Source organism: Eurosta solidaginis, chromosome 3 (assembly GCF_040869045.1).
Source record: "Eurosta solidaginis isolate ZX-2024a chromosome 3, ASM4086904v1, whole genome shotgun sequence".
Taxonomy (NCBI): Eukaryota; Metazoa; Arthropoda; class Insecta; order Diptera; family Tephritidae; genus Eurosta; species Eurosta solidaginis.
The window spans coordinates 227,194,914-227,221,558 of NC_090321.1; the positions used below are offsets into that span (position 1 = coordinate 227,194,914).

General features: G+C 34.2%; 1 protein-coding gene across 3 annotated transcripts in view; it reads left to right on the forward strand.

Moving 5' to 3' along the window:
• Sesn (Sestrin) overlaps window positions 1-26,645 on the forward strand; it is a 516,933-nt gene that overhangs the window by 321,328 nt on the left and 168,960 nt on the right. The window lies entirely within an intron of this gene.

Sequence of the window (26,645 nt, forward strand, 5' to 3'; positions counted from 1 at the left end):
ACTCATTACCATCTTTCATTTGATACCCATATCATACAAACATATTCTAGAGTCACCTCTGGCCCACCCTAATGGCGACTTTTCGAAAAGGCGTCCACCTATAGACCTAATGCCCACTCCCTCTTAAAATGCTCAGTAACACTTTTCGTTTGATACCCATATCGTACAAACATTCTAGAGTCACCCCTGGCCCACCCTAATGGCGATATCTCGAAAAGGCGTCCACCTATAGACCTAATGCCCACTCCCTCTTAAAATGTTCAGTAACACCTTTCATTTGATTCCCATATCGTACAAACACATTCTAGAGACACCGCTGGTCCACCTTTATGGCGATATCTCGAAACGGCGTCCACCTATGGAACTAAGGATCACTCCTTTTCAAAATACTCATTAACAGCTTTCATTTGATACCCATATCGTACAAACATCTTCTAGAGTCACCCCTGGTCCACCCTTATGGCGATTTCTCGAAAAGGCGTTCACCTATAGAACTAAAGCCCATTCCCTTTTAAAATGCTCATTACCACCTTTCATTTGATACCCATATCGTACAAACAAATTCTAGAGTCAGCCCTGGTCCACCTTTATGGCGATATCCCTAAATGGCGTCCATCCATAGAACTATGGCCTACTCTCTCTTAAAATACTCTTTAATACCTTCCATTTGAAACCCATGTCATACAACCACATTCCAGGGTTACCTTAGGTTCATTTTCCTACTGGTGATTTTCCTTATTTTGTCTCCATAGCTCTCAACTGAGTATGTAATGTTCGGTTACACCCGAACTTAGCCTTCCTTACTTGTTTTAGTTACAAATTGTATACCTGAAATTCATTTTTATAATTTGAGTAGGTATATAAAGCTGTTATCATTCGTATTTTGGAGATTAAGGAACTAAGTATTCTGTTTAATTAAATAAAGTGAATAGTATTTTTAAATATAGTTCACAGTTTAATATTTAGTCAGATACACTCGAAGCCAATTCTAATATGTATCTAGAAAACTCGAAACTATTTGCGGTGTTTAAATCTACAAAATCAAGACGGGACTTCGTTGAGGCTATTATGAGAGAATTAGCGAGTGAAACAAGCATTAAAGAAAAGGAAGACCTGGAAGAAAAAAAATGGTTTACAATACATTATGAAAGAAAATGGAAGGACGTCTATCGTAACAATTCAAAATTTCTAAGTAAGCATGAAAAGTTGCTAGCTGACAAAACTTTTTTGGACGAAGAAACGCCTAGCACGTCAACCAATCCAACTAGAGGGAGACCCAAAAAACCCATAGAAGAGTGTTCTACCTACACAAGGAAAAGGAAGCTGTCTGATACCACAAAAGCTACGGCCACGACTCATCTTTCAGAAGCACTGGCAATTAAATATAAAAAAGACGAAGAAAACGTGAAGTCTCATATAAAAGAAGTAGTTGCGGTAGCAAGTCCAGTGCGACTGATGAGGATCAAAAACAGCATTTCCGCACTACCAAATGCGCTACCTAGGAAATATACTCCCGAAGAAGCTTTGGCGCTGTTTATAGAACTCGGATTAACGAAGAAAAAATATATTATATTGCGTAAGTCATTATTGCAACGTAATGCCGATATTTTACCTGGATACAAAAGAATTACTCAAGCCAAGAAAGAAGCTGTTCGTCTAAGTCCCAAAATAACCTAAGTATCAGCTGAATTCAGCTACAAACCCTAATGGATCATACGTCAACACGACTTCTTCAAAGTTTTACTGAAGAAAAGCTAGCACTGATAACTAAGTGGGGCTGTGATGGATCATCAGGACAAAGCACATATAAACAAAGAATAAATGTAGACGATGAAACAATTACAGATAGTAACATGTTTATGGCTTCTATTGTTCCATTACGACTAAAAGATGAAGCTTGGGAATATTGGAAAAATCCACGTCCGTCATCAACTTTATTGTATCACCCGATATTATTTAAATACGAGAAGGAGTCTTCGAAACTCATAAAAGATACAGTGAGTGATATAAAAAATCAAATTGCCAAATTAGAACCAACAATAATTGAAATTGAAGAGGGGAATGTCATTACAATAAAGCATGATTTTCTTCTAACAATGGTCGATGGAAAAGTTTTGAACTTAATAACAAATACGACATCTAAAATGAAATGTCCAATTTGTAAGAAGAGCTAAAAGGACTTTGAAAATCTTGATGATTCAATAACTGACGAACTAAATTTGAGTATGGAATATCTCCTTTGCATGCTAGGATAAGATGTATGGAATTTGTTTAGAAGCTGGCTTATACACTACCACAACAAGGAGAAGTTTTCGACAACAATACAACATGTAAGGAGAAACAAAACAGGAGAAAAAAAATAATTCAGGATGCTTTCTATAAAAGATTGGCCTTAGAGTTGACTGTCCAAGGTATGGATACGGAAATACAAATGATGGTAACTCTTCAAGAAGATTTTTTGAAAACGATGAAGTGACTGCTCGCATAACAGGAGTTGATAGAGATATTGTGAAAAGATTGGGAGTAATTTTAAATATTTTAAACTGCCATGAACCATTTAGTGGACCCAAATTTGGAGAATATGCATCTAAAGCTACAGAGTTGCTGCATCAAAAGTATCCTGAGAAGAAACTTACACCAACGGTACATAAAATTTTAGCACATGGAAAAGATTTAATAAAGTACCAGTGCTTACCATTAGGAGAATTGTCTGAAGAAGCTCAAGAATCAAGGAATACAAAAGATATAGATGTATGAACACCTGCAAAGTATCACGAGTTAGACAAAACGAATACCATTTCAACATGTTAGCTATCTCTTCTGATCCAGTCTTATCATCTATGAGGTATGTAAGAACACAAAAAGATCTTACAGATGTGTATAGCTCAGAAATGGTTGCTTTGTTAGATATATGTTCCAGTGACGATGACTATGTTAAGATAAAATAAGTTTCTCACTTCTTATCACAACAATGAAAAAGAGATTTACTAATCAATTTTGTTACTTTACTGAAAAATAAAATATCTATGTACAAGTTAACTTTTTATTTCAAATAAAAGAATTAATTAATTTAGTAATTTATAAATATATACTTTTCGTTATTGCATTTGTCTAAAGTTTATCAAATTTATTTTAAAGCTTAGGCATTTCGCCTTCAAACGAGTATTAAATTTTTATAGAAATCAATACGTCTATCGAGTTTGGTACAAATTGGTGAAGCGATTACTAAGATAAAACTTTTTAGCATAAATGGGCAGTGCCACTCCCCTTTTCCAAAATTCGTTGGCTGTTCAATCTTTATCTCAAATAAAATTTCATTGAACCACTTTCAATAACTTTTAGTTATTAACAAAATACATATTTGGCTTGTAAATTAAAAAAAAAAACATGTAAAATTTTACGATGAACTTTGAAGCACCTTGTTATTGTGGCACCAAAAAAGGACATTTGAGTTTTATAAGACTATTGCCATTTAAAAGAAACAATAGGTCTATCGATTTTGGTAGTTATTGATTACGTGACTACTTAGATACAAATTTTTATAATAAGTGGGCAGTGCCACGCTATCTTATCAAAATCATTAGTTTATTTTATTTAATGCTTAAATACGTCATTATAAGACAAATCTCATTTTATTTTTTTTTATTTTTTACTAAAAGCATTTTGTTTTTGCATTTTTCTAAAAATTTTCGATTTTGACGAATTTTTTGAAGCAACCTGTATCTGTGATATTCTGAGCTTTCACACAATAAAACTACAAATAATTAGCTTTCATTTGCATTTTAAATTTTTAAAATATCTTCATTGGTTCAAAAGTTATGATTTTTGCAAAGAAAAAACTCAAAAGGCGACACTGTGCGACGTTTAAAAAAATGTTAAAATTTTCACTGCTCTCACATTTTTATATTTATACCTTTCATGAACATGAAATGGTATATTAACTTTGGTCCGATGTTTGTAACGTTGAGAAATATTGAAGATAGACTCACCATTAAGTATACCGAATTGATCAGGGCGACGAACTGAGTTGATAGCCATGTCCGTCTGTCCGTCCGTCTGTCTGTTTGAACGCAAACTAGTCCCTCAAATTTTGAGATATCTCAATGAAATTTGGCAGAAGGATGTATTTTTGTATTATATTAGACATTTGTCGGATCCGGCAGGATCGGACCACTATAACATATATCTCCCATACAACCGATCGTTCAGATAAGACGATTTTGGTCATTCCTGCCGCAATTTAGAAAGTATAAACGTGAAACTCGGCGATATATATTCTAATATATCTTAGAAGATATCCTGAAAAAATCACTTTGATCGGAGCTATATATAGTATATATCCCATACAACCGATCGTTCAGATAGAAAGAGTTTTGGCAATTTCTCCCTTAATTTCAAATATAAAAACGTTAAACTTTGTGATATTTATTCTAATATATCATAGAAGATTTCATGAAAAAATCATTTCGATCGGAGCTATATATAATATATATATCCCATACCGATCGTTCAGATAAGGGGTTTTTTTGCCATTTTTATACCTTTCATGAAAATGAAATGGTATATTAATTTCGTCACGAAACTCAAAATTGTAAGTCCTTAAAGGAAAATAGATGGACCCACCATTAAGTATACCGAAATAATCAGGTTGAAGAGCTGAGTTGATTTAGCCTTGTTCGTCTGTCCGTCTGTCCGTCTGTCTGTTTGTATGCAAACTAGTCCCTCAATTTTTGATAAAATTTGGTGAGCGGGTGTATTTGGGTGTCCGATTAGATATTTGTCGGAACCGGCCGGATCGGACCGCTATAGCATATATCCTCCATACAACCGATTTTTCAGAAAAAGAGGGTTTTTGTAATATCTTACTCAATTTAACAGATTGAAGCTTCAAAATTCACCATATAATTTCGTATATTGCACATATTGTTGCCTGAAAAAAATTGATGAGATCGGTCGTATATATAGTATATATCCCCCACAACCGATTGTTCAGATAAGAAACTTTTCGTAATTACTGCCCTATTTTAAGAGATAGAGGCTTCAAATTTCAACGAATGCTTACGTATATAGCATATATGGTTGTCTGAAAAAATCATACAGATCGGTGGTATATATAGTATATATATGGTGGTATATATAGTATATATATATAGTATATATATATATTTTCGCATTTTACCAGCTAGAAGCTTCAAATTTCACCGAACGCTTACGTATATGGCGTATATTGTTGTCTGAAAAAATCAGAGAGATCGGTTGTATATATAGTATATATCTCATACAACCGAATGTTCAGATAAGAAACTTTTCGCAATTTCTACCCCATTTTAACAGCTATAAGCTTCAAATTTCACCGATTGCTTACGTATATAGTATATATTGTTGTGTCAAAAAATCATAGAGATCTGTGATATATATAATATATATATGATGGTATATATAGTATATATATATATTTTTTTTTTGCGATTTCGATCCCATTTTAACAGCTAGACGCTTCAAATTTCACCAAATGCTTACGTGTATAGCATATATTGATGTCTGAAAAAATCATTGAGATCGGTGGTATACATAGTATATATCTCATACAACCGATTGTTCAGATAAGAAACTTTGCGCAATTTCTGCCCCGTTTAACAGCTAGAAGCTGCAAATTTCACCAAATGCTTACGTATATAGCATATATTGTTGTCTGAAAAAATCATAGAGATCGGTGGTATATATATTATATACTTCATATAAACTGTCATTTTTGCCACTTTTTTACGGATAGAAGCTTCAAAATTCATCAAATTTCATCAAATAGTTACGTTTACTGCATATATTTTTGAAATACGTGATTCGTAGTCATAGTTTTTACACGCAGACCACAAAAAACCTCAAACTTTGCATCCTCACACAAAGTACCTACCTATTTTTTATTTTATATTTATCTTAAACATCGTTTAGGTATGTAGATCTGTTCACTAGATATTTCTTATCTTATACATCCGATTAGTCGGAGATTACGAACGGGATAAGATTATTGTTCAGCCCCATTCATGAAAGGTATGAAGTCTTCGGCACAGCCGAAGGCAGTCCCGTCCTTACTTGTTTTATTTTGGTTTTGATTTCATAACAGAAATATAACAAACTGTAATATATTTGGTAATTCTATACGACAGCATGATGCTCTTAATACACGTCCAAAAATATCAAGAGGGGTATCAAAAGACGCGTTTTGGATCCAGGATCGCGAATCAGAAAGCGGAGATAAAAAATGTTGAGTGTGTCAAGAGATATTTGCAAAAGAAATTTTGAAAATTTTCATGTGTTGTTGTAATTTTGTGATACCCACAAAAAAAATTGTGAACATAAGTGCTTTGCGCAAATATAGTTTTGGTCTCCAAACCGGTGTTGGACTGACCCAGAGTAATGCAGAAAGGTGTTCTGTGCAAAAATAATATAGATCCCACCCTCAGTTTCGGAGCACTCCGGGGTCATTTTTCGGTTTTTCGTTAATATCTTTTGAACGATCTAAAATTTTTATTTTCCACCTTTGGATTATTGTTGTCGAGGTCAATACGAGTCTTTTGGCACTTCTCTCTGTATTTTTGGACGCGTATTACCAGTGTCATGCTGTCGTATAGAATTACCAAATATTTTTGAGTTCTAACATTAATATTATGATATTTTATCCAAAACTGAATTTTTTGTTGGTGGGAAAGAAATCTCAACGGTCAACCGCATTCCAGATTTTTCAATTCAAGAATTGTATTGTGGTTTCCCGCAAAAAGAAGCATCCGGCCACGATCCTCTTCTGAGGAATTTTCTTGAACAAATTACCGCAAATACCAAATTACTTACCGCCAAAGTGTACGGAAGAGATACATATCTACTAATATTAACAATTTGGTGTGATATATATCTGAGGAGATTAAGGTCTAGCTTTCCATCAAATTCGAAGGCTACGTATCGTGTATTCGTTTTTCTACGAACTGGCTCACCTAAATACATGTTTTGTGCCGACCTAAAAATTTATCTGCTAAGGCGGACGAACTTTTGGTGCCAAGGTAATGCCGAGGGACAATCAATACCATTTATACAAATTTTCTTAAATATTTTTGATGGATAGGCCAACACACTAGCTGTACACCACGACGGCAGACTTTGATCGTTCAGCCGGTCAATTCAGCCTCCACGAACTATCATACTCCAACTGGACGATGATGTTTAGCTAAGCTGCGAAGAACTACAGCGTTTTTGCTGGCGTGGGCAGGTTATGGGAAGATCTCCACTGGGTTCGGAGAAGCAGGTGGGGGAAGACTTTGGTCTCTCTTGGTGCCGCCTGTCGGCGTCAGTTATCGCGAAAGAGGGTTAGCAGGATTGATTTGTTACGCAACGACCAGCATCTCCTAAACGGTAACAATTAAAAAATGCATCTTCCAAACGCGAGGAAAAGGGCCAAAACCAACCAAAGGATGTCCCCAAAATCATTTTTTTCCCGCAGTAGCGAAGACACTCGAGACTGCTGATCTCTTATAAAGTGAAGTTTCTGCATATTTAAGGGTTAAAGATGTATCAACCAAGTGAGGAAAGATTAATGAAAAATCAATAGGGGTGGACTCCAACATTCGCTTCTTAATTAGAAGAGGTTAAAAAGTAAGGTCTTTTCTTCTGTCCGTTTGCAAAAATAGAACGTGTTGAGGCACCCACTATATTGGTAACTAATTTTTTTGCCATATAAATAAAAGCCGATTTCAAAACTTTTCGAAATATTTTTTCACCTATTTCATAAGCATTTTATTTTTTTAGGATTTAAAATTTTTTTTGTGTTTACTTTGGTTTGGCATTTCCACAAAGTTTGAGTGAGTGATTTTAAAATTTTTTTAAAAATCAAAAAAACCATTATGGCCGCCAAGAAGAGTAAATGGTTTTACCTGGTAATATTTATACCATGGTATTAGGCGAATGGAATGAAATGAAAACATAAAACATAGCCGCTTTTGTGTGTGGTAAGAAAATGTTGTCAATGTGTAGGTTTTATTTTGAGTTTGCCATCTCCCTTTGACAATCCCATCGACCATGCAATGATAAAAATAAAATCATAAAATCCATTAAATTTTGCAGTCACATTAGATTTTTATCCCATGTGTTTGTATATTTTAAGATTGTAATAACTGCAGTTTACAACAACTCTGAGTAATTGATTGCAATCATGTTTTGCCTAAAACTATCGATTGTATAATCATCAATCTACATACAGTGATTGCAATCACTTTTTTGCATGATTCATTGTCTGTCCAAACATTTTTTATGGCAGTCAATTACAAAAAACTATCTTTTTTTATTTTGCAATCAAATAGGTTGCAATCGATTTTAATAATCACAAAAAGGTAATCAACTTTTGTTGCAAGATATGATTGTAAATTTATTGTACTTTGTAATTTTTGCAAACTCAAAAAGTAATCAAATTTTAGTGCAATCACACAGAGCAATCGTTGATTGTAAATAACTGTAAACTCTTACAGTTCTGCTCCATAGTGCTCATCTTTCTTTGAATCTAGCTGCTGATGTGCGAAATTGCGAATGACAGTTGAAATCAGTTAAACCACATCTTTTTTAACATGATTATATTAGCTTCACTTGCTTGTTTGCAACTCTCTAGGCTAGACGCGCAAAGGACAGTTATATCCTCAGTGGTTAAATAACTCGCTTCAGAATGAGTTGTGCTTAATAGCGGAGACACGAACCTCCGTACTACGGTCTATCAACGTCAAATATCTAAGTGGATGGTAGATACTAAAACGTCACCATATTTGCGTGTTTTTGAACTATATTTATATTATTTAAGCGTTTAACCTCTCAAACAACTAAAATCCCACTACGCCATATGGTGAGCTCTTACTTTTTTGACCTTGCTATTGATAACATCATAGAAGTGCGTTAGAACCATAAAGTCGTTTTATAAATGCTATAAAAATTATTGCGAAAAAAGCGTCTGATTAAATTTGATTGAAATTGTTTTTGTTTTGTCCTTGTTTCGATGTTGTGAACGTGACTACTTACTTATGCTACTAATCTCACGATACCTCTTATCACAAAATTAATTCAATACCCTTTTTTATTATTTTATGTACACTACTCTACATAATTATAACACCAAAAACATTGGCATATCTCAGCGAGACTTAACTTTGACTAAGAACCTGTGAGATAAGCAAACATTATACTACTTACATAACGTAACACAGGTGGCAACCCTACTCGAGAATATCTGTAAGCAAAAAAACTGCTAAGGATACCTTTTGTTTGACGGAAAAGTTCAGTACATTTTCATTAGTTTTTAAAGTAATTAAAATTGGGTGGCAACTTTGTAAAAAAATTCTCAGTTGCAAGTTGCTTTTACTTAAATATCCATATTGTCATAACTCACCTAGTTTTCAAAAGTTAGTTTATTTCTTTTGATAGTCATAAGTAAGACCAACTGGACCTGGATAAGGTTATGCTACGCCTCACATTTTTAGAAATTTCACACCCCAACGCTTGTCTTTAATTGGCTGATCAACGCCCTAGATTGATGAGGAGTGCGATGAATAATACCTAGGACATACCTATTTATTTTCTAGCTTTTAGTATTATTATTACTTCATGTAAGTATTGTTTTCAATAAAACCGTTTAACTTAAAATTTTTTTTTGAATTATTTTATTTACACATCGAATTTTAAATAAAATTTTTAGAACAAATTTCCCTCCTTTAGACGGACACTCTCTTGGCCGGAAAAAACTACTGAGCGGACAGAAACCCCCTATCAGCCGACAATGAGACCTGTTTTCAAAAAAAAAAACAAAAAACAGTCAAAAACCGGACGCAAATGTTTTTAAAATGACGCCAAGTGAAAAAAGTGGGCTTCCCGAATAAAATCAATTTTGTGTTAGATAAATAATATTATGTATGCTCTCAAGATTAAAAGGTGTCGTAGTCTGTCGCTACTTAGCATCACTTTTATGTAAATGAAAAGTAAAGCCTGGTTGCACTGGTCGGTCCTTAAGGACTTCAGATATATTGCATGTGTCCATAGACTAACCAGAAGTTTATTCAGCGGCCATACTGAAAAACTCCTTCAAGAACCATGACCTCTGTTATGAAATAACTAGCAGCTTCTAGACTTGAAAATTCCTTTTGACGTGATCTTTGACAGCTTGCAGCCCCAAGCTTGATTTCAAAACTTTCGTACTCCGTTGATCATGTGCAGCTATGGTCTCCTTGCACCCTAATTTACTTTTAGTTGGGCTATGCGAGATCATCGCCGCAATGATCGCCTGGTTGTTAATACAAAAGTTTAAGCGACTGCAGTTTGCGTAGTTCTAATGATAAAAAAACCTTATTATGAAAGTGAAATTAGGAAAAAAGAGCATTCTTTAAAGAAAATCTTAGAAAAGTTGGACATTTTTCAAAACTTTGTTGATTTAAGGCTGCACCATGAAGAAGAAGCTCTAATAACAAATAAAAAAGTTTGTTGAGATTTTTCCGTAGTTTTCTGAGATTTGTTTAAGTTTTAAGTTTTGACTTCTTGATTCCTACTTTATAAACTATACGCACAATTTCGGGTGAATTCTTTTATTTCGAGTCACGTTTTCTATGTGATTTTATTTTTATTTTTAATTTTAACAAAGAACAAAGCCATTAATCATGGACCAATTTTCAAAGTGTTTTACTTTAAATCATCACCGTTTAAGTGATAAGATGTGTGTAACCGGTCGAATATAATGACACCTCAAGCTAACGAGCTAAATACATACCATCCCTTATACATGAAAAAAAAAAAAACAAAAATAGTTTATTTGATTAGCGACAGAGCCTATTGTTTTATAAAATTTTGTGTTGTTATTGATAATAGAAACAAGTAAGGAAGGCTAAGTTCGGGTGTAACCAAACATTACATTCTCAGTTGAGGCTATGGTGACAAGATAGGGGAAAATAACCATGTAGGAAAATGAACCGAGGGTAACCCTGGAATGTGGTTGTATGACATGTGTATCAAACGAAAGGTATTAAAGAGTATTTTATGAGGGAGTGGCCATAGTTCTATAGGTGGACGCCTTTTCGAGATATTGCCATAAAGGTGGACCAGGGGTAACTCTGGAATTTGTTTGTACGATATGGGTATCAAATGAAAGGCGTTAATGATTTTTTAAAAGGGATTTGGCCTTAGTTCTATAGGTGGACGCCTTTTCGAGATATCGCCATAAAGGTGGACCAGGGGTGACTCTAGAATTGGTTTGTACGATATGGGTATCAAATGAAAGGTGTTAATGAGTATTTTAAAAGGGCGTGGGGCTTAGATCTATAGGTGGACGCCTTTTCGAGATATCGCCATAAAGGTGGACCAGGGGTGACTCTAGAATGTATTTGTACGATATGAGTATCAAATTAAAGGTACTAATGAGTCTTTTAAAAGGGAGTGGTGGTAGTTGTATATGTGAAGGCGTTTTCGAGATATTGACCAAAATGTGGAACAGGGTGACCCAGAACATCATCTGTCGGGTACCGCTAATTTATTTATATATGTAATACCACGAACAGTATTCCTGCCAAGATTCCAAGGGTTTCTTATTTCGCCCTGCAGAACTTTTTCATTTTTCTACTTAATATGGTAGGTGTCACACCCATTTTACAAAGTTTTTTTTTCCAAAGTTATATTTTGCGTCAATAAACCAATCCAATTACCATGTTTCATCCCTTTTTTCGTATTTGGTATAGAATTATGGTATTTTTTTCATTTTTCGTAATTTTCGATATCGAAAAAGTGGGCGTGGTCGTAGTCGGATTTCGGCCATTTTTTATACCAATACAAAGTGAGTTCAGATAAGTACGTGAACTGAGTTTAGTAAAGATATATCGATTTTTGCTCAAGTTATCGTGTTAACGGCCGGGCGGAAGGACAGACGGTCGGCTGTGTATAAAAAGTGGGCGTGGCTTCAACCGGTTTCGCCCTTTTTCACAGAAATAAGTTATCGTCCTAGAGTCTAAGCCCCTACCAAATTTCACAAGGAATGGTAAATTTTTATTCGACTTATGGCATTAAAGGTATCCTATACAAATTAAGTGAAAAAGGGCGGAGTCACACCCATTTTGAAATTTTCTTTTATTTTTATATTTTGTTGCACCATATCATTACTGGAGTTGAATGCTGACATAATTTACTTATATACTGTAAAAATATTAAATTTTTTGTTAAAATTTGACTTTAAAAAAAATTTTTTTTTAAAAGTGGGCGCGGTCGTTCTCCGATTTTGCTAATTTTTATTAGGCATACATATAGTAATAGGAGTAACGTTCCTGCCAAATTTCATCATGATATCTTCAACGACTGCCAAATTACAGCTTGCAAAAGTTTTAAATTATCCCCTTTTAAAAGTGGGCGGTGCCGCGCCCATTGTCCAAAATTTTACAAGTTTTCTATTATGCATCATAAGTTCAACTCACCTACCAAGTTTCATCGCTTTATCCGTCTTTGGTAATGAATTATCGCACTTTTTCGATTTTTCGAAATTTTCGATATCGAAAAAGTGGGCGTGGTTATAGTCCGATATCATTCATTTTAAATAGCGATCTGAGATGAGTGCTCAGGAACCTACTTACCAAATTTCATCAAGATGACTCAAAATTTACTCAAGTTATCGTGTTAACGGACGGAGGGACATGGCTCAATCAAATTTTTTTTCGATCCTGATGATTTTGATATATGGAAGTCTATATCTATCTCGATTCCTTTATACCTGTACAACCAACCGTTATCCAATCAAAGTTAATATACTCTGTGAGCTCTGCTCAACTGAGTATAAAAAGTAAAAATTTTCCCACTGCGATGCTTAATAGGGCATATTTCTAAATTTTACTTTTTCGCCAACTAGCTTCTCGGGTGCTGAGCTTTGAATTGGAGTAGAACTGCATTCATACTGGCATCATGCCTGACCCGCTGCCCACTTTGTAATTTGTTTCTAACTTTTTCCTTCTTGTTGATATTCCTTTTATGGTACATGTATATATGGATATCTTTAGGCGCGCTCAACAGAGCTTGATCAGTAGAATTTGATTTATTGCACTTTTTAAAAAAAAAAGTAAGTTTATATGAGGAAGCTTTCTTAGACTTATGCCACTTGCAGCTTCTAGATCTGACGGCTGTATCACTCCTAATAGCTGGTGTCTTAGCCTGGAAAACGCAGGGCACGAGCACAAAACGTGCGCCATTGTTCCTCCTTCAACCCGCACTTCCTCCATCTGCTATCACTGACCAAGGCTAATTTAAAGGCATGTCACGCCAGAATAAGCGTCATAAGTATACAGTGCCCTCATTTTAATGATAGGGGTAAATAAACGGGAAAGAAAAGGAGCAAAAGAAAAGGGGCAGAAAAAAGGAAATAATAATTAATAAATTAATAAATGAAAAAATAAAACAGGGGTATAGGAGAGCAAAGATAAATGATCAAAACCGAAGCTGGAATCAAACCACACAGCGTGCTATCAATATGCTATCGTTGGGTTGTCGGTTTGTTATCGACGGTATATGGACGTGTTATCCTTTCATATTGTGGGGTTATCAGTTTATTATCGATTTGTGACCGAACTTGCTACAAATAACAATGGTTATCGATAAGTTATCATTATTTTATCGCGGAGTTATCGAATTTCGAGCAAGATATTACCAATTTAGTATCGAAAAGTTATCGATTATGTGTCGAAAATTTATCGATTTATTATTAATGCGTTATCGATTTGTTATAGCTTTTTATTTGTTATCGATGTGTTTTAGGGAAGCTATCGATTTATTATCGAAAAATTATCGATATGTTTTCAACAAGTTATCGATTTTAAATCGAAAAAAAATGTTTCTTTCTGGTGAGTTATCTCTCCTGTATGTTTGTTGCACATAGAATCACACTAATACTTTGTACGCAAGCCTTTGTATCTTATTTAAAACTCCACAAACACATTTTATTTCCTAATGAGGTAGTTGTTTGTAGTTATTTCTTCGTCTTGCCATCTGCCTAAAGTTCGCGTTTACGTTCGCTGATGAATGTCGGGGTGGCGGGTAGTACTGCTTCAAATTATTTATATACTTTAGACCTAGAATAAAAGACATTTCTAGAAAATATAGAATTTGTCATCAGCACAAAACAACTTCAAAACGTTTTACTCCAAAAATGAAAGGGTTTCGGCACCAAGAGCTTGATGTTAGTACATTGAGGTGATACATAATTCAGCAAAAGGGGCGTATCGAGTGAGGCATTTTGACTCGTCTTTGACACCAATTTTAAATAGTTTCCCTTAAGCTAGTAATTATAAATAGAAGTTCTGAAATCTTATCACATAAAGTCGAATGATTATTTAATATGAAGCTTATAAAACATAAAACTAAGTTATGTAATTTACTTGAAAACTTATAATTTTCTAAGGATGGCGGCTAGAACAGGACTACGACATCACTGGCGCCTGTAAGTGGACGAATTCACTTCCTTACTTCAGATATACTGTACAAATCTTTTCAAGTTGGTTGTTCCGTATGTTAAAATGAAAAACTAACATACATAAAAAATATAACTTGCATATTTAACAAAGAAAAAAATTAAGCTAGTTTTAGTTTGTGACGGGTAGGACAAGTATCAGCATATCTAGAATTGGATAATAATTATCGATTACTGAAGATACAAATTAATATGGGAAATCTAGTTATATAATAATCTAAGAAGCACCATGAACTGCCTGCATATTTACTTTTTTAGCTATAGTAAAAATTTTATAAAAATGTAAATTTATGCGAAAAATAGCCATAGGCATTGCTTGTTTACCGTTCATTGTCATAAACAATATTTAAGTAGCCTCGTAGAAAACGAATTTATTTTTCGACGTTAATTTGTTTGTTATTCAAACTTTTGAAATATATTGAGCATATAAATTCATAAAAGAATATTTGATTACAAAATAAATTTTCGCAGAAATTTTTGGGCATTGAACTCTTAAAAAATCAAAAATATGCAAAAATCTTATTTTAAACAAGAAAATAAAACAAATTCCTTTTGAAAAACTTTAACATAAAAAAGAACACCTACGCATCCTGAAACAGCGCCATAAGAGCGCGTGATTAAAAAAAAAACAATTTGATATGATACATAAAAAACAGGGATAGGCAAGCGAGCTTTTATGGAGTGCGATGAAAAAAGATAAGAAAAAAAGCATTTTTCTACGCTAAGTGTTAAAAGATGAGTTACCCGATATAGATGAGGACTCTTTCATGATAAAATATCACACAAAAAACATTGGTCTCAAAACTCCACTTTGTGGTGTTGTTCTATATAAAAATCGATATGGGATGAAATTCATTCCCTAGAAGTGCTGAAAAACAAATTATAAAAATAGAATTTAACCTGTAATAAAGCAATAAACGACTAAGTCTTAATGCGCGAATGTATCTTAATATTAAAAAAATAATTGTTTTTGATGTTTCTTCTCCCGGGAGCTGAACCCAGAACATTCGGTGTACAAGGCGGTACCCGTGCGCTACCCCCACAACACCACGGATTTCTGTTCATAACTGCCATTACTGAATAAAACGACCAACAAAGTTGACTCTATTATTAGTTTTGATATCAGTACGAAAAGTTTAATGCTGTACAATTACACCAAATTTTTCAAATTGCACTATTTTTGTGCTAAATTTGAAATACACCAATATTAGTTTTCGTGTTAATCCGAAAAGTGTGAACACAGCAATTATTTTTATATGGGGTGTATAATATATATACCAGTGATCTCTATGATGTCTGTTAAAATGATTAGAAACTGCGAAAAGTTTCTTATCTGAACAAACGATTGTGGGGGATATAAACTGTAACGAATTTTGGGAATTCCTGGTTATTGTACAACTTCTGCAAACGTTCGAATCGCTAAATTATGGAATAAATAACTCCAATATTCAGTAATGCAAAATACTCTTTATTGGACTACTTTGAGAGTACTTCACAATAACTAGTACTTCACAACTAATTGCGTGTTTAAATCAAACTGCTTAGTGGTGTCTCAGCTTGCGCTGCTTTTATACTCTCGGTTTTCTCGTTCACCCATTTCTCCTAAGGTGTAGTAATTTCGCAAACTTCATGCTTGTTACCAGCCATATACATGTATATTTGTAGTTTGTAGCAGACCTGTAAAGTACTGAGTACATACTTGTACTAGTACCAAATAAGTACAAGTACCCAAGTATTTCAAATGTAAATACAAAGTATAAGTACTACAGTACTTGTACTTCGAATCGGAAAGTACAAGCAGCTACACTTACTAAATACTTGCAAGTAAACGAAAGTACTTTTTCTGATAAAATATGTCAGTTTGTTTCATAAATGGAAAATCCAAATAGGAGTAAAATTCATACTAGAAAGCAATACGAAGTAAAACAACATATTAAATAAGTATAAATTGTATAACAGCTAACAATATTAAAGTAGTTTTGTGTTTGCCTTCATTAGTACTAGCATTTCAAACGAAAATTCCGTCATTGATTGCCTTCTAGGACTCGAAACAATGCCTGCTAAGGAAAAAAGCGCTCTACTGGGTCGGAGGAAGCTGAGGGAGTATTAATTTTGTGTGATAGGTCCTTCATAAGATGATAACTCTGAAGCATATTGAAATCTGTTGATGTATCATTAAAATACCTGTAAAACTCTTCTTCAACCATTTTGTCAAAGTTAGGTGATCGTAAGGGTGCTGGTTGATCCGCTTCAAAACCGTTCAATACTTAACAAAGTACTTACAAAGTACTTACAAGTACTTTATTTGTACTTCAACAATTCAAGTACAAGTACTCCGGTACTTATACTTGTACTCATTTTTCGAAGTACTGAGGTGCTGATACTTGTACTTGTACTGGTACTTTTTCTTTCTAGGTCTGCTTTGTAGCCATATGCGTGTGTATATGTGAGTAACACTTCGGCTGATGACTACATCTGTGTGTGAGTTATCTCTTCGTTGCCTTGTATGTATGTGCGTAAATGATGATGGATTTGATGTACACAAGAGTGGCAACTTGCTGTATTGTTGTTGTGCCTTTATTTACTTAATATCGCTTAGTGATGCTAATATTCGTCACAATACTATCTATACTACTGATCTATAAAATTTTTTCAGACAATAATGAATGCTCTATACGTAATCATTCGGTGAAATTTGAAGGTTCTAGCTGTTAAAATGGGGCAGTAATTACGAAAAGCTTCTTATCTCAACAATCTGTTGTGGGGGATATATGCTACATATACGACCGATCTGATCAATTTTTTCAGACAACAATATGTGCAATATACGAAAGCATTGAAGCTTCAATCTGATAAATTGAGTAAGATATGACAAAAATTCTCTTTTTTGAAAAATCGGTTGTATGGGGATATAAGCTATATTATTGCGAATGGCCGGTTTCGACAAATGTCTAATCGGACACCTAAATATACCCGCTCACCACATTTTATCAAGATGTCTCAAAAATTGAGGGACTAGTTTGCATACAAACAGACAGACGGACAGACGGATATGGCTAAATTAACTCAGCTCTTCATACTGATCATTTCGGTATATTTAATGGTAGGTCTATCTATTTACCTTTAAGGACTTACAATTTTGGGATTCGTGACGAAATTAATATACCATTTCATTTTCATGAAAGCTATAAAAATAATAAGTACGTTTTTTAGTTAAAAACTAACCAATTACAGGCAATTCGCATAATCGTTCGTGGTACATATGTATGCCAGCAAGAGAATATCAATTTGTTATCAAACAAACACAAATATTGGCCTAGAATCATTATTTAATATGTTAATAATCTTAGCGGCATAGCAACATTAAATTAAAATTTTGGGCAACTTTTGTTTTACGCTGTATTTTTATTGGTATAGTTTATCTTCACCATCGGTTTCATCAGCCAATATCAACAGTTGCTAAGCAAATACATACCTATGTGCAAACATACATACAAGTGCTTAATGTTTAATGTTTTCGAATTGTCATTTTGTTAGTATCGAAGGGGCTTGTTGGATTTATAGCTTTTTCCTTTAAATTTTCTTCAAATTCTAATTAATAGAGTTGCACAATATAAATCACTCATCTCAAAAAAACATCACATCTTTTGACGCACGTAATCAGTGCACGCAAAATTTTTTTACGATCGGAAATTATAGTTGATAACTATAAAATTTTTAATACGTAGATCAAAGCTATTTTCATCTTTTCTGCCTACGCGAGGCATTCCATGCCAGCTCATCTTATTTGATGTGTTTTGTTATATCAACATCGCTGATGCTTGGACTATTTTTTTACATGTCCACAAAGGTTTCTAAATATTGAAATTTTAAATATTTTTATTCCCCTCAAACATTCGCAGAGTGCTCTTATCTTAGGAATCCTATAAGAGAACGAAAAGTGTGTAAATTTTGAGCTTCAGGTATGTATATTAGACTGGGTCGATTTATTAACCGATATCGCGCCATCGATTTTTAGATAGGATTTGGACTCAGGAAAAAAAGTTCCACTACGCATTCCAAAAAAAAATAATTTTCGATCCTGCGAAATTTAATTTTTTTTTTTACTTCTTTTCGACTGTTATCGCCAACGTTTTTGGGTCGGACAGTGTATACATATGAAAATTTAATTTAAAAATCAAAGTCGAAAAAAGTCAAAAAAATTAAACTTCGCAGACTCGTAAATTTTTTTTTGGTTATGCGTAGTGGAACTTTTTTTCCTGAGCCCAAATCCTAACGAAAAATCGATGGCGCGATATCGGTTAACTTTCGTCCATACAATGCGACCCACCCTAATTTATATATATGAAAATTATGAAGCGCATGGCGAAAGTTTATGTTTAAACAAAGTTTGGCACAAACATTTATATTTTATGGTTTAAGATTGGCTTCAAAAGTTGGCATCTGAGAACAAAAAAGTATAAAGTGAGTTTTGTGAGAGTCATATAAGACGCCAAAAATCTTCGCAAAAGAGTAATTTCGTAGCCCAATATGTACTGAAAATGTGCTGTTTATGAATCCCTTTGGTGTCATATATGACTCTTATTAAGCTCATACGATATACATATGACAAAAGGCTCATATCGTACGACCATCGCCAGAAGGAAAATACATTCATTTTGGACTCCTAAAAGAGCTCATAAAGTGCGTGAACGCTCCGAGTTTAGACTCCTTTGAGATACCTTTATGACTCCGAATGTTTGCTGGGCTAATTTTTTTTGCTATTTTGGTGTTAGTTTTCTGACTTGAGTAATTTTTTTTTTATTTTGTAAATCTTTGATATTTTTCGAGAAAACAGTCATACGTTGCTTTATTAAAAACCAACTAATTACACGTAGGCACATCCGTATCGCCTGAAAAGGCGGATACCGTTGCGCACATGTAACATTTTTTCTTATTATTTGGTATAAAAGAGTTATATGCATACAAACTAGAGCTCTTTATAGTCACTAATCGACTAGTTGCTTGCATTCGATTAGTGACAGATTCGACCATTCAATATATATACTATATTTTTTTTAATTTTTTAATGAGCTCTGCGATTCGTAAAGACGTTGTCGAGTTTTTTTGCACTTCACTTGGCATCCTCGAAACTAGAAAACAAGTTCTATACCCTAGGTACATTTTCAAAAACTCAGTTTGAGACAAAAACTATTTTTTTTTTTAATTTTTATGACAAAAAATTTTATATGTGAAAATTTAAAATTTTATCTTTTATCTCTGTAATCGAATACCAGATACACATTTTTCAGTTTACATTCAGAAATCTCCAAAACATGCACCTAAAATTATAATTAATATTTGGAAAGTTACAATTGATATACAGAAAAAAGTTCTGAATATGATATGAAAAATCTGAATATGAATAGCAACTTTCTCAATATGAATTGGAACTTTCTGTATATCAATTGCAACTTTCTGAATGTAAACTGAAAAAGGTGTAGTCGATTTTCAATGAACGCAAAAGTTAGCTACACGACTAATCGACTAGACGATTAGCTTAATAATCGATTGTAAACAAGAGTCATAAAGAATCGATCGGTACTAAATAACTTTCAAAATCCTGATGTGTTAGTGAAAATATTTTAGTAATGGTAACAGCGAAAAGACTGGTACACAATGTTCTCCAAATTTAGAACTCCCTATAAGTTCTTAAGTACTGGCGTAGCACGCTGCAGAGGAAATTTCTTATTCGGGAAAAACCATTCAGATGGAAAAGTTTGGCATAAAGGTTGAGATTTGAAAAGTGAAAGCAGGCATAAATCCACGCCGTTCTTTACCATTAAAACAGAAATTGAAGTGAATGAGTATCTTCAAAAACATTTACAGCCATTTCTACGTCGTCATATTGTTTATAGTTTGACCAACCGGACATAGTTCCAACACATTATGCTCGTGTCACCCAAACTTGGTTAGAAGATAACAATGTACATTATGTTAGCAAAAACTTGAATCCAAAAAAAGTGGTCCAGAAAAGTTCGGTCATACGAATAGCAACGAGTAAATTGATAAAATTTCTTTACCTGTAATTGGTTAAAATATTGTAACGAATTTTGGGAATTCTGATTACTATGCACCTTCTGCTAACGTTCGAATCGCTGTGCTGTTGAATAAATAAATCCAGTATTCAGTATCGCAAAATAGTCTTTATTTAAATTACTTTGGGAGTGGTACTTCATATTTAAAATTATACTTCTCTTATAGCGTGTTTAAATCAAACTAACTGATTATACCTCAGCTTATGCTGCGTTTATACTCTTCTTTGCCTCGTTCGCATATTTCTATATTTCTCCTAAGGTCTAGACTTTTCACGAAAAGTTGTATCACATACTTGGTTATTGAACTATGTGCGTGTATATGTGTGAGTAAAAATGTCTGCTCTTAGCTGATCACCACATGCGTATGTGAAATAATCTCTCCGCTTCGAGTTGCTGATTATGTATGTGGAATGTTCTTCGTTGATTTGTACATAAGTGTGTCTGCTTGCTTTAATGTGTACATGTACTTAAGTGTGGCTGCTTGCTGTTTTTGTTGTTGTGATTATTTAATAACAGCATAGTGATGCTAATATTCGCCACAATATGTATTTCCATGCTAATAAAAACAAGGAACAAACAAAGTACTAGTCCGTAACTATTTTTGGGACACATTTTTTTAGAAACTATCCCCAAAGACAACAAAATTTAAAAAACTCACTTACTAAAAAAGAATCCAGATACTATTTGACTGAAAATAAAGTTTTAATAAAATAATCGAAATCTTTGAAAGGTAAAAAAAGGTGTACCATTGTTCAACAATAAAGTCAGTCACATGACGTTAACTTTTCAGCAGCTCTATTACCAGTATTTAGGGTTATTATAAAAATAATAAATTTTTATTGCAAAATTTTTTGTAATAATTTCCTGCAAGAAATAAATTTTCTGAAAAATGTGTTCTATATTTCGTTGCGGAATATAAAGTAACGTAAATTTTTTGTATGTAACAAATTGTAGTAGTGGATTATATTGTAAAATCTACTACGATCGTAGTAGAACTGCAGTAGGTATAATAGACAACCCTCTAAGGTATGCATGCCGATTTTGTCAAATGGATTAGTACACCTCATGGCGGAACTATACAAGGTGGCAACACGGTGACAGCTGATTTGTACTTTTTTAATATGATTTGATACATCAACTTCCGGTGCAGTACGATTTTGACATTAATCCATCGATTTACAAAAACAAAAATTATATGAAAGTTTTATTTATGTTTGTAGGTATGTCACCGTGCTGCCAGCTTGTATGGTTCCGCCATGGTACACCTAAACTTCCATTACATCATGCGGATTACAAACTTCAGCGAAAACGTTGATCCAAAATAGATCGGTAGAATAACTTGACATGGAATGCCTCAGAAATACATAGATATTTTTATATCTTACACGTGTCTCTTCCGCCAAATATTTTTTGACAAGAGCATAAATTATTGACCTTTTTTTAGACAAGATGACGTGAAATGGGATAATTTATTATTACTAGTGAACCATTTTGATATATCTTCTTCCCTGTAGGAAAAATTTCCGATTTGAAGCTGGTGCAATTCTAGCGCATGCTGAACCACATTAGCTCATTAAAATTATCGTTTGCTACAACCAACATTGCACTCCTGTCTGTGTAATGCTGCGCGGCGTTGCATTATTGAGATGCTACTGAAGTTGACGCCAGCTTTACACCAACACGCGATACCTCGCCACTTCAACATTGTAGAATTACTACGCATTATTTTCAAAAACATTAAAAGTTACAATAAACAAGTAAGGAAGGCTAAGTTCGGGTGTAACCGAACATTACATACTAAGCTGAGAGCTTTTTAGACAAAATAAGGGAAAATGTAGGAAAATGAACCTAGAGTAAATCTGGAATGTGTTTGTATGACATGGGTATCAAATGAAAGGTGTTAATGAGTATTTTAAAAGGGAGTGAGCCTTAGTTCTATAGGTGGACGCCTTTTCGAGATATCGCCATAAAGGTGGACCAGGGGTGACTCTAAAATGCGTTTGTACGATATGGGTATCAAATGAAAGGTTTTAATGATTATTTAAAAGGGAGTGGGCCTTAGTTCTACGGGTGTACGCCTTTTCGAGATATCGCCATAAAGGTGGACCAGGGTGACTCTATAATGTTTTCATACGATATGGGTATCAAATGAAGGCGTTTTCGAGATATCGACCAAAATGTGGACCACGGTGACCCACAACATCATCTGTCGGGTACCGCTAATTTATTTATATATGTAATACCACGAACAGTATTCCTCTCAATATTCCAAGGCTTTGATTTCGCCATGCAAAACTGTTTCATTTTCTTCTATTTAATATGGTAGGTGGTGTCACACCCATTTTATAAAATTTTTTCTAAAGTTATATTTTGCGTCAATAAGCCAATCCAATTATAATGTTTCATCCCTTTTTTCATATCTGGTATAGAATTATAGCATTTTTTCATTTTTCGTAATTTTCGACATCGAAAAAGTAGGCGTGGTCATAGTCGGATTTCGGCCTTTTTTTTTTTGCCAAGATAAAGTGAGTTCACATAAGTGCGTGAACTAAGTTTAGTAATGGTATATCGATGTTTGCTCAAGTTGTCGTGTTAATGGCTGAGCGGAAAGACAGACGGTCGACTGTGTATAAAAACTGGGCGCGGCTTCAACCGATTTCGCCCATTTTCACAGAAAACAGTTATCGTCATAGAATCTATGTCCCTACCAAATTTCACAAGAATTGGTAAATATTTTTTCGACTTATGGCATTAAAAGTATTCTAGACCGATTAAATGAAAAAGGGCGGTGCCACGCCCATTTTGAAATTTTCTTTTATTTTTGTATTTTGTTGCACCATATCATTACTGGAGTTGAATGTTGACATAATTTACTTATATACAGTAAAGATATTCAATTTTGTGTTATATTTTTACTTAAAATAATTTGTTTTTTTAAGTGGGCGTGTTCGTCAACCGAATTTGTTAATTTTTATTTAGCACACATATAGTAATAGGAGTAACGTTCCTGCCAAATTACAGCTTGCAAAAGTTTAAAATTACCTTCTTTTAAAAGTGGGCGGTGCCACGCCCATTGCCCAAAATTTTACTAATTTTCTATTCTGCGTCATAAGTTCAACCCACCTACCAAGTTTCATCGCTTTATCCGTCTTTGGTAATGAATTATCGCACTTTTTCGGTTTTTCGAAATTATCGATATCGAAAAAGTGGGCGTGGTTTTCGTCCGATCTCTTTCATTTTAAATAGCGATCTGAGATGAGTGCCCAGGAACCTACATACCAAATTTCATCAAGATACCTCAAAATGTACTCAAGTTATCGTGTTAACGGACGGACGGGCGGACGGACATGGATCAATCAATTTTTTTTCGATACTGATGATTTTGATATATGGAAGTCTATATCTATCTCGATTCCTTTATACCTGTACAACTAACCGTTACCCAATCAAAGTTAATATACTCTGTGTGCAAAGCACGCTGAGTATAAAAAGCAATATCGGTTGTATTTGCAAGGATGAAAAAGTTAAAATAATTTTTCAGCGAACTAAATAACCTAGCAATAGAGCGTACCCATTTTAGGTTTTACCTCCGAAATTGGTTGACAAATGCATATGTAAGATAAGATAAGATAAGGAGGCATGAGTTGCATATGTCCCATCAAGCAGGAAAGATGTGGAAAAAAGCGCGGGGCTGCAACATTTCTAAGATCACGTGCAAACCATACGACATTAGTCTCACAAAGTGGCTCATATCTCTGAAAATAGAAGACTTAAAGCTTACGATGGGCATATCTACTAACTGGACATTGCCTTCTGGCTTATCAGTTAGGCGTAGGCAGTAACAGCAGGTGTAGGAAGTGCGAGCTGCACGAAGAAACGATTGAGAACGTTTAGCGTCGTGTAGAGTTGCCAGATCTCGATGCAGCAATTAAGCTAGGTCCTAGAAAACTTCTAATATTTAACAAGAAGCCGGATTTATTCTATAACATATGTCCTGGCACCCGATTAGGGTTCTTGCGTTTGGCCGTCAAACAAATTCTAGTAACACCATGTACCCATTCAGTCTATCTGCGGTCTTTATTGACCCGCCAGTTCAGGCTTACCTAACCTATGGCTCCTTTTAGAGCTCCCTTGCATGGTTTATATCTACAAAATCCGTTGAAATAGTCAGGTGAGAGGCACCACTCGCTGTTGAGCTTATCAAAGCCTTATCCTTGGTACTCATGGCGCACAAACAAATTTCGGCCCCATACGGGTCTTCATTTTGGTCGATAGCTCCAAAAAGTTTCAAGACATTAATTTTAGGCATATCTTGCATTTCCGTATAAAAAGTGTTTCTGGCTCTTTCACATTTCAGCATATGTGACCTGGAATCATGAAAGGGACCTACTGTGCAAAAACAAGTTTTCGAAAAAAACGCGTTTAAAGTGTTTGTTTAGCTTGACACTGTGTAGCGGCCGGCCGTTGTGAATGAATTTTGTAATTAAAATTTAAGTAACTTCCCGATAAGCTACAAACTTTAAACTTGGAATATAGTTCAGAACCCGGAGACATTATTGCATTTAAGAAAAAAAACCGATAGGTGGCGCATGGATCGAAATCCTTCAAAAAATCGTATTTGTGGTGCGATTTGGCTTTAAATGCGATTTGAGAAAAAACTAAGAAAGAACAAAAACTTTGATCTTTCTCCATTTGAAAGAGCGTTAAATTTCCTATAAGAAACACTCAAAAAGTGAAGAACGGTATTTTCGCACAATAGGTCCCTTTCATGATTCCAGGTCAAATATATCTTCTTAACCCTTTCGGATATTGAAATATCATTCAGTTTTTTCTAGACTCCCGAATCGATAATAAATCGACAACTCGTCGATAACAAATCGTTAACACTCAGATAAAGGTCGGTTCATTTTCTATAACAAATCTATATTTTCTGGTAACAAATCGATTACTGAACAACACAAACGCGATAATCCTTCGATAGAAAACCAATAGAATATATTCTTTTTCGATAAAAAATCTATAAAAAACTTTTGAAAAATGAAATGTAATAAAAATTCATTTCTACCACATATTTTATTAGCGAAATACAATATTCCTTTTTATACTCAGTTGAGCAGAGCTCACAGAGTATATTAAGTTTGATTGGATAACGGTTGGTTGTACATATATAAAGGAATCGAGATAGATATAGACTTCCATATATCAAAACAATCAGGATCGAAAAAAAATTTGATTGAGCCATGTCCGTCCGTCCGTCCGTCCGTCCGTCCGTCCGTTAACACGATAACTTGAGTAAATTTTGAAGTATCTTGATGAAATTTGTATGTAGGTTCCTGAGCACTCATCTCAGATCGCTGTTTAAAATGAACGATATCGGACTATAACCACGCCCCCTTTTTTGATATCGAAAATTTCGAAAAACCGAAAAAGTGCGATAATTCATTACCAAAGACAGATAAAGCGACGAAACTTGGTAGATGAGTTGAATTTAAGACGCAGAATAGAAAACTAGTAAAATTTTGGACAATGGGCGTGGCACCGCCCACTTTTAAAAGAAGGTAATTTAGAAATTTTGCAAGCTGTAATTTGTCAGTCGTTGAAGATATCATGATGAAATTTGGCAGGGACGTTAATCCTATTACTATATGTACGCCTAATAAAAATTAGCAAAATCGAAGAAGGACCACGCCCACTTTAAAAAAAATTTATTTAAAGTAAAATTTTAACAAAAAATTTAATATCTTCAGAGTATATAAGTAAATTATGTCAACATTCAACTCCAGTAATGATATGGTACAACAAAATACAAAAATAAAAGAAAATTTCAAAATGGGCGTGGCTCCGCCCTTTTTCATTTAATTTGTCTAGGATACTTTTAACGCCATAAGTCGAACAAAAATTAACCAATCCTTTTGAAATTTGGTAGGAGCATAGATTTTATGATGTTAACTGTTTTCTGTGAAAACGGGCGAAATCGGTTGATGCCACGCCCAGTTTTTTATACACAGTCGTTCGTCTGTCCTTCCGCATGGCCGTTAACACGATAACTTGAGCAAAAA